This window comes from Lepisma saccharinum, chromosome 16 (genome assembly GCF_977018435.1).
Source record: "Lepisma saccharinum chromosome 16, izLepSacc3.1, whole genome shotgun sequence".
NCBI lineage: Eukaryota > Metazoa > Arthropoda > Insecta > Zygentoma > Lepismatidae > Lepisma > Lepisma saccharinum.
In genome coordinates this window covers 791641-804043 of record NC_139244.1, presented here as the reverse complement: position 1 = coordinate 804043, position 12403 = coordinate 791641, and the positions used below count along the sequence as shown (strand labels likewise).

General features: G+C 39.7%; 1 protein-coding gene across 1 annotated transcript in view; it reads right to left on the bottom strand.

Moving 5' to 3' along the window:
* The window catches only part of LOC146000183 (ATP-binding cassette sub-family G member 4-like), a 122588-nt gene that overhangs the window by 33346 nt on the left and 76839 nt on the right, over positions 1–12403 (bottom strand). The window lies entirely within an intron of this gene.

Below are 12403 nucleotides of genomic sequence, written 5' to 3'. Positions count from 1 at the left end.
CTGTAGTAAATCGTGGAGCAGCTGTACCGTTATAGCTTGAAGGTTGTTTCAATGGAGTGCCTGCGGATGTCAAAATTACCCATCAGTTTCAAGAAGAGCAAGTCGGAAATTATCGTCCAACACGAACGACGATTGTATAGTGGGGTCACAAGACAGTGGCGGCTCAAGATGAAATTTTCAGTCGGTCGAGGTGGGTTTTTGCCAGCCCCCCCCCCCCCCAAATTTCTTCTTCGCCACCATGGGCGTATATATAGCTCACGTTTACTGGTTTCCATGGCCTACAGGGGCGAGCCATAGGAAATAATAGCATTATATATGGTAATGAGATATGTTTTTATGTGTGATAGTGGAAGGTTGTAGTTTGCAGAACTCAATGTGGCTAGACTGTTTATAGTTGTTTCGGCCTGGGTTGTTGCCAGGGCTATGTGTCTGTTAAAAAACATCTTCTCTTGAAGAGTAATACCAAGGTATTTAGCTTCTCTTACTCTTTTTAAGTTTTTTTCTCTGAGTTTGATTTGAGGGTTTCTTTGTAACTTCCCCTTAAGGATAATATAATGAGTCTTTTCCGAAGCTATTTTGAGTTTAGCATGATCACACAAATCGGATAGCATATCCTAAGAAAACATTATCCACCCAATTACACACTTATGTAATTTCGTATCTGTGATCATAAATAATATTAATGTTAAACACTAACACATATTTACTTCCTACTATTACTAACCTTTATCTTAATCTTCTTACCTTGTAGAATGATGTAAAACCAACTTTGTTCAGGAAAACCGAACAAATTTGGTTCTTCATACTGGGGCATTCTTGCGAATGTCACAGTGAATTATTGTAATTAAAAAAATGGAAAATAAAGGATGAATCAAAGAAAAGCGGGGGAATCAGTAAAAAATTCGCGGAACTGACGCCCTGGGTTAATTTTCAGGTACCAGGGCATAAGCGCATACCTCCGAAAGTAGTTTGACTACTTGTATCCGTATACATAAAATAATAATCGTTCTATGTAACCATATCTTGTATACTGTTTAGGAAAATAAAATTCTTTGTTGATATAGCTCACGCAAGGGGGGGGGGGGGGGAGGGTTTCAACTTTTGGTTCACTTAGGTTTCCTATATTTCATAACTGAAAATCCGGGACACTACTGTCTGGTAGCTTGTTAGGGAGCGGGGGAATCTGGACCCGATAAAGTTGTATGTATATACAACGTAATTGTCATTTACATCACACATTGTGTGGGAACTTTATTTGAAAACTGCGGACCCAAACACTGACTCCTTATACAGAGCATTCCCTGGCATTCGCTACGAGACTCGGCGGCAAGCTGCACGCCATCAGCGCTTGTATTTCCAGGTGAACGGGATCCGCGACAGTCGCTACAGTCGGCTATTAAAATTATAGTTTTCATATTGTGTACTAACCTTGACGCAGAAGGTGTTGAAAATGATGTCCCTCTGCTGAAACACATTCCTGGCATCTCCGAAGGAAATTGGCATTTACACGTGCAAGTTCGTGTACTGTAATTCTCCCGATTTCTCCTACAATACTCTCTTTTAACTCACGGATGGTGTGCGGATTGTCTTTGTATACTTTATTATTTTTAGATTTCCCCATAAATAAAAATCGCAGGCTGACAAATCGGGGGACCTAGAGGGTTTTTGAAACACCCGTTTCTTGTGAGAGGCGGCGGATAGATATCCGAGGAGACTGTTTTAACCTTTGTCCTATCACATCCAGTATTTCCTCAGTAAGTACACGTGGGTTTTTCTTTCCACTTTTATTCAGAACTGACCCTGTTACTCTAAACCTTTTTACGAGGTTTAATATAGTGGTCCTATGTGGAACGGGAACACCAGGAAATTTCGTTGCAAAACGTCGTCGCACTTCTCCACAATTCCTCTTTCCGAAGTAACATTAGACAAGATAAATCCTTTGTTATAATGTAAACTTTTGTGGTGCCATATGAAGCCACAATCTTCAACACACGGACACGACACAACACAACTTCCGAGGGAGGATTATACTGGCGTCAGCCTGTAACGTCAACAGAAAGGGGAAGAGAGCGAAGGCAGGGAGAGCGAAAAAAACAGACTGTAGCGTGCGACTGTCGCGGACCCGTTCACCGGAAAAGACAAGCGCTGACGCCGGGCCGCTTGCCGCCGAGTCTCGTAGCGAATGTCAGGGAATGCTCCGTATATAAATAAAACTACTAAGACGAAAGCGAGAGAGAACGTGAACAAATATTTGTTATATCTTCCGTATTTGAAAAAATAAAAGAAATCATAACATTTCCAAGTATTTTTGTCTGCACATAATACGTTCCCATTTCATAAACAATAAAAATATATTTTCACATCCCACATTATACATACATATTACGCAACGTGTATAAATTTGTGGTGTAAATACAGAGAACATAAGTACTGCAGAAATTTCTGCCCTGAGTTCTTCAGAGGATTTATAAAGGAATCGAAGGAGTCGATAGGAGATAGACCGGGGTACCATAAACCACGACCTTTCAACCATTGCAGCGGGGGGCAAGGGAGGTAGAAATCTTCACTTTCCCATCTGGCGGCCGTTTCTACCTGAAACCGGTGAGGCGGAGGAAACCCCAGCTAGAGTAGTAGCGTCCTTCCACAGTCTTGCCGGCTCTCACAGAGAAACGAGAAGCGCGTGAGAAAAGAAGTGTTTTATGTGAACTGTGGCTTCAACAAGACAATAAATATTGTGATTTGAAAAGAATTAGAGATGGGAGATTGATTGATCTATCTCTGCTATACTAGCTACTCCTCAGTGCACGTCACTGCATATAAGAGATAGTGACTGGGAGGAAGAGAGAGAACATGATTACCTGAAAAAATTCCATCCAGTTCCAGCCTCAATAATTTCTGCGTCGAAAGGAAAACATCGGTTAAGAGGTAAGCATAGCACGAGATCAGAACTTCTTGTCGAGGCTGTCCTTCCCCCCTCCCCCTTTTCCCTCAAAGTTCAAACGAACGCAGCAGAATAACAAAAAAATAGAGGAAGCAAAACTTCCTTCACTGACCTGTGCAAATTGACTTTAATGACGCAGGTAATGACGTCACGAATTGAACCGTTGGAGAATGGGAGGCAACAAACGAGCCACTCCCAGCTCTTAGAACTTTATTTTCAGTTTCTTTCCTCGCACAGTCTTTAAAAGGCATAGTAGGCTGGGACAATTTTAGAAAATTCTGACTGTAGGAAGCATTTTTGAGGAAAAGCGGGCAAACAACATTTTCTGAATGTATTTGATGTGCTGATTACGAATATTTTGTTTGCCACTCTCGATTTTGGTGTTATATGCTTCAAATCGCTAAAAAACAAAATGGCGGCAATACGAAAGGAGTTCCTAATAATTTTTGAGGAAGCAGAAAGAAAATAGTGATCTTGGTGTCAAACATTATGTTTTTGGGTATGCTGAATCCAAATATTATGTTTTCTAATCTGAAATTTTAAGCTATGTGCTCCAAATCGCTAAAAAAAACAAAATGGCGACAATACGAAATGAGTTCCTAATAATTTTTGAGGAAGCAGAAAGAACATAGTGATCTTGGTGTCAAATATTATGTTTTTGGGTATGCTGAATCCAAATATTATGTTTTATAATCTGAAATTTTAAGCTGTTTGTTCCAAATCGCTAAAAAACAAAATGGCGGCTACGTGCATCCATGAAATGTTTCGTATCCATACTTTTGAACTAGGAATAAAACAGTGTAATAGTAGGGTTTTAATACAGAAAAAAGTATAGAACATTGCTAAAGTAAAGATGCAAAATAATAATATTATTCAAAGCATAAGACCATATTGAAATATTAACAGTACCAGTGCATGATAAATCCGCACGTTATCCTTATTCAACCTTATTTTGCCTACAAAAATAGTATAACATTTTTCTAGTCACGGATATTCATGCACTCCTTAGTGCCAGTATCTGCACATTTGCAAGCTGCAGTACATACAAGCTGGCCTTTCCTGGAGGAACATATAGCGGATATACAACCACCCAAACATCCACAGGTGACAATGTCGTAGCAGGGTTGTGGAATTGGTTGCAGCGATTGAAGTTTTGGAACGAGCTGTCCATCATCCATTTTCCATCCCAAGATAATAAGTAGGTGGTGGTAACACAGGTTTTGATATGACCGACTGCCTCCACACCATGGCTTGATAGTGGGCCCGTTGTACATGTAACCGTAGAGCATCGGTAGTGGGGGGGGAGGGGAGTGCTTGTGGTGCTTTTCCTTTGCTGAACAGCTTTACTCTGGCTTCATCACAGCTGCTTGCATCCGGTACACCATACAACTTGCATATGAACTTCTCTGCCTTGTGTGCTGTTTCTTGTTTCAATTCGTCATCACCAAGATTTAGTAGATCATTATTATTAGTGTTAAATATTTTCCATGCTGTCTTCTTACTGATCCCAGCAATGTAGGATACTGTGTCGCATCCTGTTATGGCGTGGAATGGGATGAGAGTTTCGAAGACAGGATCCGTAAATGTAAGCTTCTGCCTGACTTCATGTACTGGAATGTATTTTCTTTTTTTATATATATTCCTGCTCGCAACCACAATTTCGTACATCTAATCTTGTGAAATAACGCTACCAATTGCACTAAGACATCTGCATCACGAGCTGAGACAACAATGAAGACAGTGAAGTACAATGCGCGTGTCCGCCTCTTCGTGGTTTGCCTGCAATCCTTCAATAGACAAATCACGATTGTTTGTTCGTACGTCATCCTCCTTGTGAAATCCACCGGAAACCACAAATATTTTGTCTTCAGGAGCATTGTTCATCAAATGATTAGAGAGAAAACAGGCCAAATCTTTTTTATTCTCTGAGTTAGCAACAAAATCACTGAATTTGTTGGGGATTGGCACATATCCATTTTCTATTACCCTCCTTACTAAATGAGCATGTTTCAAGCGCCTATCCCTTGTTCCAGCCTTGATTGAAGTTGCGTTATACCGATCAAAGGTGACATCAATCCTCTTAAAGCTTCTTCCTATAGAAAGAACAAGGTTAAGGAATACATCTGCCAGTAGACCAAAGTTTAAAAACTCCTGCAGGCTTTCCAAGTGCAACAACTAATGCTTGACCATCTATTATAAGGCATGACGCAGACAGAATTGATATATCAGGTGGACAAATTACATCCTTGGTCATCACATCAGCTAGAATGGCTTTGTTTCCTGTTCTCAGACTTCCGTTTGTGTTGGAAGGGAGATTGGAATTGGCATTATTTAATGACACAAAATGCGATTTAGATCCACATTACGACCTGCCTCATAGGCAGTTACGAGGCGCTGGAGAATATTCCTGTCAGTTTTCAAAATGGTTTCCTTGCCACTTACTACCAATTTAACTTCATAGAGGGACTTAAAGGTCTTTGCATTTGACTTATTTAGAGGATCACTTAACTTGCCTTGTGTGTGACTTTTACCAGGGGCCATCATCCTTTCCTTCACGAAGGTGTCTAGCTTTACCTGGCCCAGTGTTTCAGCTTTGAGGAGAGTATCTTGAATATCTGAAGTAGCTAAATCCTTTGTTTGTGGCAATGTTCTGGAGGATCTGATAAGAAACATCTTAAGATGATTGCTCACAGGTGCAGGTCTTTTCAAATTTATAAGTGGATCCATGGTTCTATGTTTCTATCATTTTGAAATAAAGTAAAAAAAGAAAAAATAGATTATAGGTTTAGTCATTTTTGTGGTTCTTTTGTTTAAAAAAGAGGAAAAAACTACAACAATTTTCAAAAGTGTCAGATTAGAAAACATAATATTTCGATTCAGCATACCCAAAAACATAATGTTAGACACCAAGATCACTATTTTGTTTCTGCTCCTTCAAAAGTTATTTGGAGCTCATTGCGTATGGCCGCCATTTTGTTTTTTAGCTATTTGGAGCACATAGCTTAAAATTTCAGATTAGAAAACATAATTTGGATTCAGCATACCCAAAAACATAATGTTTGACACGAAGATCACTATTTTCTTTCTGCTCCTTCAAAAGTTATTAGGAACTCATTTCGTATTGCCGCCATTTTGTTTTTTAGTGATTTGGAGAACATAGCTTAAAATTTCAGATTAGAAAACATAATATTTGGATTCAGGATACCCAAAAACATAATGTTTGACACCAAGATCACTATTTTCTTTCTGCTCCCTCAAAAATTACTAGGACCTCATTTCGTATGGCCGCCATTTTTTTTTTTAGCGATTTGGAGCACATAGCTTAAAATTTCAGATTAGAAAACATAATATTTGGATTCAGCATACCAAAAAACATAATGTTTGACACGAAGATCACTATTTTTTTCTGCTCCTTCAAAAGTTATTAGGACCTCATTTCGTATTCCCGCCATTTTGTTTTTTAGCGATTTGGAGCAAATAGCTTAAAATTTCAGATTAGAAAACATAATATTTGGATTCAGCATACCCAAAAACATAATGTTTGACACCAAGATCACTATTTTCTTTCTGCTCCTTCAAAAGTTATTTGGAACTCATTTCGTATTGTCGCCATTTTGTTTTTTAGCGATTTGAAGCACGTAACATCAAAATCGAGAGTGGCAAACAAAATATTCGGAATCAGCACATCAAATACATTCAGAAAATGTTGTTTGTCCGCTTTTCCTCAAAAATGCCTCCTACACTTTTTACAGCCACATTTCTGAGAATTTGCACCAGGCTATAGGGAAAAGTTACGCAGAAGTTTTCCAGTTCGTGTCCTAGAAATGGAATGGCGAATTAACGACAGGGGGGGGGGGGTGATGCCGGATATTTCCCTCCACAAAAGAAAAGTAATTTTTATAAGACAGACACCATTCTTAACTGACCAAGCTCACCGAGTCGAGGCAACAGCAGGCTGTTTTCCACTTAAGGTTTCATGGCAAAGTGCTGATACTTTACACGTATTAAAGTGTTCACAAGAAACGTAGGTTAGATGGACATTAAATATGAACTTGTCAATAGAAATTTGACCAAGTTTACGGTGTTACTAGCTCGATAGTTCTTTTTGTACAGGGTGAGCCAAAAGTCCCATTACCCCCTATGTATTCTGCGACGAGGGAAGGTTATTGATCTGAAGTAAATGGAGTATGATAAGAGGCGAGACATGTTAGCTGAGGAGGTTACAGACAACAATTTAGTCCAGAATGTCTGTGTAGATACCATCATTTTCATAACAGAGAATTATGCGTTTCCAGGTACGGTGTGAAATTCTACGCAGCAATGTGCGAGCGATCGTGGAAAATGCATGGCGAACGGCTTCTTTCGGTTCGTTGAGTGGTAACGAGTGCCGGCAACTTGCTGTTTGATATAACCCAACAATGCATTATCACACGTTGAAAGATCGGGACTTCTGGAAGGCCAGTTCAAAGGTGCTGGTAACTGTGGAGACCCACGTCCAATCCATCTGTTACGAAACACTTCATTAAGATATTCTCGCACGGCAATCGAATAATGGGTGGTGCTCCATCTTCCTGAAACCAGACGCGATCGATAAGTCCTTCGACTTGCAGTTGAGCACAGACTCACATAAGTACGGCGTAATGGGACTTTTGGCTCACCCTGTATATGAGTTTGGGTTTTCTTAAAATGTAAATACAGGGTGTCTCTTAAGTAATAGCGGAAACTAACACAGGTGAAAGTACACAATAATACAAAGCAAAAAAGTTTCAGTAAACATGGGTCTGCAAACGAGCCGTTTTCGAGATAATCGCGAATTTGCGATTGCAAGCCGCCACTGACCTCATTGTTTGTAAACGTCGTCCGAGTTGGTAAAATGCTAAGAATGTGTGCGAATGTGTGGTCACAAGCAGTACTTGATTGCATTTTGTGAACACAGAGTGCTTTACTCCTTGCGCGGTCCGAGGTTTGCTCTTTGTTTACAAAACAGAATATTTCCGAGAGGTGGCGTTGTAATCAAACACGATACATACAATCAGTACACAGTTAGAGTAGAATAAATGTTCAATAAAAGCAATGAGATCTCCAATGACTTTTCTTACTGTATTATTAGCATTTTACCAACTAGGACGACGTTTACAAACAATGAATTCAGTGGCGGCTTGTAATCACACAATCGCAATTATCTCGAAAACGCCTCGTTTGCAGACCCATATTTACTAAGAATTTTTTGCTTCCATTATCGTGTACTTTCACCTGTGTCAGTTTGCGCTATTACTTTTGAGACACCCTGTATACTGTTTCTAAATTACGTTTAAATGTGATCATAACATTTAATTACCTAAGTTAGAACCAATGATCTAAGGAACTTACAACCGCCAGTCAATAACTTCGTTTGCTGATTGGTAACATAAGCAAATTTGATAAAAACCCAAAAAACCTACCTTCCAAAATGATATCGCAAGGACGCAACTGAGTAGGCATCTTCCCCCTCCCCCAAAGCAAAAAACTTAATTCCCACACTGCTTGTAAGGATGCTTCAAGCGCTGCAATCACACTGATCGGCCGAAAATTTGCTTGTACACTCTTGTTCACATAAAGTGGCACATTTTGGGCCGTTCCGAAAGTCGCACGAGTTTAACGAGTTAAGGTAACTGGCTCTCCCATAAGTGCTTCCGTGCGTTTCGTGAGTTTCATTACGCTGTCCAAAAAGTCGCATTTCGTGCGTCTCGTGAAAGAACGAGATTCACCAAACGCACGGGCCTGGATGCTGGTTTGTTCGGTGAGAATCGTCTGCTGCTTGCACACAACGCGCGTGCATGATGGCTTCAAACTGCACTAGTTCGGAAAACGTATTATAATTTTAACAGATAGCGATATGAAGCAACATGCACAAGATGAGTGTGCCTTAACTCTTCCTACAATGTGATTAAAATTAGTAATAGTGTTCACAGCAGAGTTTATTTCTGCCAGAAGGACATGTCTTCCGCTGGACGCCATGCGGAAAATTTGAATAAACAAGACGCTGCGCCCGGGCTTTCGTCTAGCGTCTCTTAAGACTGAAAAATAACTGGTTTCACCAGGTTCACGAGGCCAGTTACTTTCGTTCGATTCGTTAGTTTCGTTAAGACTTTCGAAACGCACCCTTTACAAGGTTGGACAGTTGAGTATGAACCACTTTATCTGAACAGGAGTGTACAGTCACGGACACTTCTGTGTTGTAATGAATATACATTGACTACCAATGGAATCCTTACAACACAGAAGTGTCTGTGACTGTACGAGTACTTTTCCCGCGACGGATAGGCTGGGCTTAGATGGTGATGGCAGCATGGGTAACGCCAGAAAGTCTTGTAGAGGAGTTGAATTGTTTCTCTTGTAAGTTCACTTTATCCACAGATAGGCTAATCGGGACTGGACCTACAGTGTAAAGTGGGATCCGAACAGCTTGTGTCTCCACCGAGTATCAAACCCGAGACCCCTTGATTACAAGGCGACGACGTTACCACTACGCCATCTGGGAGGCGTAATAAGTATTAAAGTTAGTAATTAAGTCACATCTTCACCATCATTATGCATTGTTTATCGTTGTTATTAAAACGTAATACAAAGACGGCTTAGAATCAACGAGCATTATTACCCAGTTATTCAAGTACCGAAGAGATGTATAAACGACAAGGAAGTTGATGGCTAATTGAATAGATGACAGATATAAATGGTCAACTTTAACCCAAGGTCAGCGATTATCGTCTTCCATGCACACAAAGGAGAGTTCTCGGATTAGACTACTTCATCAATTTGCCGGTAGAATGCGCGGCGTACGTAGTTGAATGAAGTGATTTATGTATCACGTCAGACATTCAAGGTTACGACTGGTCAGGGGTCCTTTTGATGCTTATGACGTCATCTTAAAATAATTTTCAAAAGGGGATAAAAATGGTTTTGAAGACAGTCGAAGATATGGAGGTGAAACAGTGTGTAGAATATTTGACTGACGTATTATTTTAATGGACATTTCCACTATGACATGAAAAACGTTTTAAATCTATTCATTTTACTGATAATTACACCAAACTGAAATGTGCAAAATATCTCGGCGATATTTGTTTTGGTTCTCGAGATACACGCCTTCAAACACTGCTGAAATTCACCTCCTACGTCACAGATTTGAAAACGTCCTCTGCACAGACTAGATAGGCCTGACGTCATCCATTAGAAATGCGTGCAGGCAGAGTTTCTGCTCGTCCCGTAAACTAGCATGGGCCGTGCAAGCGACAGTCATTTCTTACTGCGTATCTTCTTATAATTTCCAGTGCAAAAATAATGTGTGCTCCATTTGTTGGATATGAATTATACCCTAACAGTATAGCAGCATTTACTATAATTCAGCCACTCTTTAGAAGGTTTTCATTAGGCTGGTAACAGTCAATGGCTGAACACGTGAACAGCCTTGTTCATTGCCAATACATAAGTTCTGACTGGCAAGAAATTATCGTTAGAAAAATGTCTTTTCTGGAATTACAATTATTTTGGTCATATTTTCTTCGCAATTTTTAAAATAACAATACGTTTAGACAGGGTGCGAAATCACCACACAATCCTGTTCTGATAAACACTTCGCCTAGAAGACGGGCCAGATGACGATTTTAGGGACACACTGTATGATATGAAGTTTGTCAAAATGTATATCCTACATTACAGTGGCGGCGATTGGGTTCCAAAACTGGGCGAGGGGAGGGGGCAAAGTACCAAAACTAAGGGGGCAAGGACATTTTATCTTCCCTTGGTAGATAAAGTTTAGCATAGTGCGGGGGCAAAAGTGACAAAAACTGGAGGGGGGGACTGCTACCCCTAATCGCCGCCACTGCTACATTGTGATATACTTAGCTGAAATTAATATGACGAATAGTTTTTCTTGTATGTACGCATTGCTTGCATTATAGAATTATTTTCCTGTAGTTTACGGTTATTACAAGCATAAGAAAACAATTTTTCGTTGTGACGTTTCAGGAGAACACACGCTCCCTTCATCAGACATTCATTTATATTTTGACTAAAGATACAGTTATAACAACGGTTAGCAATTTTATAAACAAAAATAATTCGTTATATAATGGATGTTGTCAATGTTACATTGTTGTAATATAGCAACTTAACTGTGAAAAGAAGCAGTCTGTTATTTTTATTTCAGATAAAAAAAAATGATCACAGTCACAACGAAAAACTGTTTTTATGCTTGTAATAACCGTAAACTACAGGAAAATAATATGACGAAGTTTATAATCAAATATACTTGCTTCCTTCACGTCCAAACTTCGATTCCCGGCGGAGGCTCTTGGTGGTTCGGATCCCACTTTCTACTATAGTCCAGTCCCGATTAGCTTTACTGTGCATAAAGTGGACTTAAACACCAAATCAATTAATCACGTCCAAACATCAATTTTTACGGTCACCTATTTTCAAGAGCGGCTGTATTTTTCCTGCTTGCAATATTCACATGGCAAGTCTACCAATATGTTACTTAATAAAATATCTCTCGAGGCACTATTAGGCTGTGCATAGTATCAGGTGATCGCACGGAGGACAAAAAATGTCAAAAACAAATTAATTTGTTCGAAGAGGCTGTGCGTAATTTTCCTGGCAAACAGCTAAATTTCTCCCCGAGTTGAATCCCAAGGTCATCCGCATAGAGGTCAGCTTTCCTCTGACATTGAGTGAGCCTGCGAGGCGTGATGTCAGAGACCGGTTCTGGCGGTGCAGGAAAATAATTCTCTGTTTGCATAAGAACCTCTCCAAGTTAATACTGCGAAGAGGTATTTCAATTCAAGGTCTAGTGGCAGGGGCTGCTACATATCCACCGGAAGTGCATTCGGGATAACTAGTACGTTTTCTGGAATGGACCCCACCCGTATACTTTTCGCTTCTAGCCAGCGTTGTGCGTGTATGCGTAAACAACGGCTGTCTGCATTCCTGGTGTACACAATGTAGACAGGCACGTATCAAGAACCATATTTCGAGAAGGAACCAAGTGCCTCAAATGTAATAAGTTCATAATTAATAACATTGATGAAATAGGACAATTAATGACAATTTTTATGAGAACAGGTAAAATTTATGATATAAGAATAGAGAGCGGCATGTATTCATTATCTAGTTACTATCACTAAAATATGATTGAAAGCAGCAGTCCTATCAAATAATTTAATACCAAAATAATCTCAAAATGAACTGAATACCAAAAAGGTTGTTAGGTTCAGTTGATGAAAAGTATATTCCCTTATTATTATTGACTTTTTGCGTACATTGAGTTGGTGTTTTAAGTCCACTTCATGCACAATAAGGCTAATCGGTTACTGGACCTACAGTTTAAAGTGGGATCCAAACAACTATGTGCCTCCCGAAATATCCACATTGTCTAATGTCCGACTGTCAAGTTTAAATGTTATAGTAAACTAACTGATTACC